The sequence below is a fragment of the Condylura cristata genome, unplaced genomic scaffold (genome assembly GCF_000260355.1).
Source record: "Condylura cristata isolate star-nosed mole 26May11 unplaced genomic scaffold, ConCri1.0 scaffold00004, whole genome shotgun sequence".
In the NCBI taxonomy this organism is placed as follows: domain Eukaryota; kingdom Metazoa; phylum Chordata; class Mammalia; order Eulipotyphla; family Talpidae; genus Condylura; species Condylura cristata.
Genome location: NW_004567105.1, coordinates 66,866,631 through 66,872,076, shown reverse-complemented (window position 1 = coordinate 66,872,076; position 5,446 = coordinate 66,866,631).

Here is a 5,446-nt window from a genome sequence, read left to right as displayed (position 1 = left end):
TAATAAAAAAAAATTAAAGAAAAAAAGAAAATGCTCTGGGATGTCACTTTCTTTTCTCCCTGTGACCCAGTTGCTGACAAGCAATCCATCCTGTGCCTGGCAATCTTGACAAAAACTGTTCCCATTTTATAGATGAAAAAACTGAGGCTCAGCTGGGTGGGAAAAGTGCGCTGGACTATAGTGATGGCACATGGATGAATTGGTGGTGGGAAGCCCATGGGGATTACAACTGAGATGAAAAAATGCACCAAATGAAGAATGATGTAAAAACAAACAACAGCAACAACAACAACAAAAACAAAAAAACCCTGATGCTCAGAGAGCCTGAGCAATCTGCCAGGAGCCCAGCTGCAGGGAGGTAAACCTAATCAAGAAAACAAATTTCCTGATTACTATGCAACTCTTGTGTGCCCGCTGTTTCAAGGGGCATTTTGCCCTGCTTCTTGTGAATACGTCACAGTCCAGAAGTCACTCCATACTCCCCTCTTCCGGGTCTCTCATCCACACTGACACCACCACTTGCTTCCTGGAAAAATTCAGGGTTAGCCCAGCCCTTCCTTGAAGTCCCTCCCCCACCCTCTCTGACATGTTTCCTGTCTTCCACCTATAGGGGGCATCGGTGCTCCCTCAGGAGGGTCACTGACTACTGGCTGGAGGCCTCTGACCCCTCTCCTCAAGCCAGCCATGCCTGTTGTTGGTCCCTGCTGCAAGGATGCCCTCTTGTCAGCTATAGTTCAATGAAGCTCAAGCTAGCTGCCTGGTCTGAGCCTCTAAACAAGGCAGCTGCTTACACTTGCTGCTTCCCCTGTTCTCAGCCCAGTCCTTCCCACCAGAATCACATTTTTTTTTTTTAAATGCTTATGTCCCGGTTGTAGTTGTGGATCCTGTCCCGATACCCTGACCATGACATCCTGGGTCTGTGATGTGCCACATCTCTTCCTCCTTTCCCATTTCCTGCCAGGCCTCCCTGGGGTTTGAGATCTTCACTTGCTGGGCCTCCTGAAGAAGGCATCCAGCTCCACCCTGCTGGGCCTGTAGATGCATTAGATTATATTGCCCATATATTTTACCTACAAAAAGGCTGATTTCATTTGGTAACTTAACATAGGAAAGTCCTACATGAACACCAAGAATGGCTGAATTGTGCTCTCACTTTTGGGGGACCTGATGTCTTTAGTCTCTTACACACTGTATAGTCTGCAAGGACTATGCAGTGGGTGTGTGTGGATAATCAGACACTTCTTGGTACCTCTTTTATTTCACTGACCTAATAACATGAGAACACAATTGTTTGTGATTAGAAAGGAAGTGAGGCCCGACGTCCTGCATCTCAGCAGACTCCGAGGGCTCCTGTTCACAGCTCTGCCAAGGTGGGAGGGCTCTAGGAGGGATTACAGTCTTGAGTGTCCTGAGTGGTAGTTTTGGTTCTCTGCCAAGGGAGCCACTGAGCTCTACAACAGAGGAGCCAGCACATCTGTCTGTTCGGGAGGAAATTTGACGTGATCACCGTAGGAGGGCTCAAAAGGGGGCTGGAGCAATTTGCAATTAGACATTCTCATTTGCATTTTTCTTACTAACAGCTATTTAGAGAAGAGCTTTAGATATGCTGGTCGGTAGGTCTGCTTCTACCCACAGACCTGCAGGCAGAAAGGGTTTCAGTACAGCTAACAGTTAAGTACTTAAGGGAAGACACTCAAGAAGCAGAATTCTACCTTACTTTTTGTGGGAGTGATATTTTACTTGTTGTCATGACTCTTTATGATAGCAGATATTGGATTCTTCCACATATTACCTTGGCGATCTTAGATAAAACATTTTGACATTTTTAAGACTCAGTTTCCTCATCTGTACAATGTTCTTCATAGGATTGTTGTATGACTACATGAGGTAATGTTTACATTCTAGTGGGGCAGGCAGACAGCAAACAACTATACTAGTTTTATTGTTGTGATAAAGGATGCAAGGGAAATGGTTAGGGCTCACGGGTTGGTCCGTGGTAGCAGGGGAGGCTTTCAGTGAAGATGAGTGAAAGAATGATATTGTTATTATATCTAGTTCAGAAAAGATCAATCAGACATCTTGAGATTACTGTAAATGTCTGCATTTGGAAAGCATGTCTTTGGGTAAAGGAAGCAGGTACGATCCTGTGACTATCAACAGATGCTTTCTTATTATCTTTTGGTATTTCTAAAGATGCTTGATTAAGCAAAATAAAGGAACTGAATAAATTACTAGGAGGCTCCTACTTCTGTAGCAGGTCTCTCAACAATGATACCACTGACATTTTAGGTCAGATAATTCTTTGTCATGTGGGCTTGTCCTGTGCATTATAGAATGTTTAGCAGCCTCCCTGGCATCTACTCAATTCCCAGTCATGCCAACCAACAATGTCTCCAGACATTGCCAAATGACCCCACGTGGGCCATCACCCCTGAGAAACATATAACACTGGAGAAGATACACCAGCAATCGTTTCCCATCTTTGAGGATAGGAAAGAATATATAAAAACAAAACCAACATCAGCCTGAGCCTTGGGTTGGACTCTGGAGCAGGTCACTGAGTATGAGAATTCTGCCTGAGTTCTGCCCATGCCAGCCTGTTCTGTTGTCAGCTTCAGAAAATGGTGCTAGGTGCCCCATTCCTGAGTGGTTCCAGATAGGCTAATGATATAAAGCAATCAGCCAAAATTTAGGAGACAGAAATGAAGCAGGGACATCACTCTTGGGTAGATTTCAGGTTCTGATAAAGTGATGGGCAGGTGCAGGTGGGCATGACCAGCTGACCTTGTTCTCCTTCATTCCTTGTCCAGCCCTTGGAAACCCCATCAGAAATGTGCCCATGGAAGTACAGCTTCCTCTCCCCACCAGTCCTGCTTGGGTAATTACTGATAGAGGTCGGCTTCTCAGGATTCTCAGCCAGCTCTCACTCGTCTACTGTATAGTTTTCAGGAGTCTAGTTAGGGCTTACTCTTCGACCTCAAGATCCTTCTTCCAGAATTCCACTTCCCCAGCTCTTCCCACAATTAGATAATGTCCAATTTCCATAATAAATCCAAGCCTGGACCTCCCTGGTGGCACAAAGGTTACAGTCTCAGCACTATTAAGCTATTGCCAGCCACTGAGGCAGGAAGTTGGTCTCCATGCGACCCACATGGCACAACAGACCTCTCCTGTCTCTCTCACTGCTCCCCTCAGCAGTGCATTTCAGTAGATCTGCTTGTTCTGCTCACCACTCTGTCTTGGGTGAATTCTTTCATCCTCTGCACTTCTGGCCTATACTCCAGTTCTTGCATGCATGCATAAATAAAAATAAATCTTGAAAAAGTATAAATCCAGGGCCTCCCTAGTGGCACAATGGTTAAAGCACAGAACTATGAATTTATCCACAGCAACTATGAATTGATCCCCTTCTAGGGAGCTGACCTACATAGCACAGCAGACCTCTCCTGACCTACCTGCTACTCCCCTCAGCAGTGTATTTTAGTGGATCTGCCTGTTCTGTTCCCAACTCTGTCTCTGGCAAATCCTTTCACCCCTCGCACTTCTAACTTGTACCCCAGTTGTTGTATGCATAAATAAATCTTTTAAAGAAATAAATCCAATCCCAAATTCCAAAATACTCAGAGCAGCTAGGTGGCTGAACTTTAATAACATTGCTCCATCCCTTAACTTCCCCAGAACTGGAATTTTAGAAGTCACTGCTATCTAAGCCATTGTTCATCATATCCATCCCAAGGGCTTTACTCAAAGCCACTTAGGACATGAATCATCATTTAGAACAGAAGCTGAAAGAAGCAAGGCAGTCAACTTCCTAATTCAATGGGTACTAATAAATTTATCTCTACTATAAAAGCATACCTGCTCTAAGTTTGCTTTGTGTGTACTAGAAGATTGTCGATGAAAAGAAAAGAAAATTAACTCATTCTAGGCTGAAAAAGTCAGGTTTTCCCATGAGTAGCCACAGGTTTGGGATGCAAGCTGTGCCAATAAGCTGGGCAGAGCAAATGACACCCTGTCCTGACAGAAAGTAGTGACCACAACACAAGCTGAGATTCCTTGTGTTTTAGTTCAGATTAGATGCAAACCAAGAGACAAGGGTTTGAGGCCAGTAAGTTCTCCTAAGAGAGAATGTCAAGAGACCCGGAGGCCTTTGGGAGGGAGGCAGGGCAGGGCAGGAAACTAACTTGTAATCAAGTTAGTGACTGCATGGGTCACTGGAACTCAGGCCCACAGGGGCACTCTGGAAGTCAGTTTGTGCATACTGAGTTACCACACCTCGGGGTGGTGACTCCTAGGAAGTAACTATTATGTTACGTTACTTCTTTTTGAGCAAAGAGATTTTTTTGTTGCTGAGAAGTTTATTTGAGTTGCAAAAATTATTATTATTATTAATTATTATTATAGTGTCCCCCATTCAATTTCAGCTACCAAAATTACACAATACAGAAAAACTTTTTACAAGGTTTCTGTAGTGGAAAACTTTTCAGCAAACAGTAAGTTCCCCAGGTCTGTCAGATGCATTTTTTATTGTCTCGTTCTTACACATAGATGTTTCAGATGCAGCAACACAGCAGCTGATTTTCCCTTTGCCCTCATCTATTCCACATTCATTCATAATGTCATTTCTAATGCAGGGTCCAGCATCTTTCCTGTAAAGAGCCATTGTTATTTAGGAGCTGCAAGCCCTAAAACCTAGTACATCTCTCCTTTTGCCATGTCAAATAGAGTCAATCCATACATTAATGCGGCTGTGTCAGTAAAACTGGACACAAATTTAGGCTCACATGATTGTCATCCCATAAACTTTTGATTTTCCCTCAACCATTTAAAATGTAAACACCACTTTCACAGAAACAGGTGGTAGAACAGGCCATTTAGCTAACTCTTCCCAGGGCATTTGACATAAGCATTCCAAGAAGTCTAGATTTCTTAGGAACTTGGGTCTACTTGATTTGTGATAAATAAGCTCAGATAATACCTCACTTCCAACAGTATTATTCTCTTTATATACTGCAGGTAATCTCTTCCAGAGTTAACTACTTCCTTTCATAGGTGATGAAATGTATAAGAAATCACTTCAAATGTTGGCACTGTAAAAAGCACAGTCTTTTTCCTTTGTGTCAACTCAGAATTAAGACTGTTGATTCTTGTTTTTTATATTTCAATCCTATAAGTCATGTGTAGGACTTATCTGAAGACAGTCTTTCTAGTAGTGTTCTACGAGTAGGTTCTAGCTTTTCCAGGAACACAATAACAAATAAGTATAAAACTACAAGGCATTTTCTCAAATGAGTTTAAATACATTTTATTTTTAGACAACCAACAAGACATGATTTTTCTTAAAAATAATGCCTCCATCAATTTAACAGAAATGGACAAATTTCTACAACTCTACAACCACCCAAAGCTAAATAAAGAAGAAATAGAACAGCTAAACAGACCAATT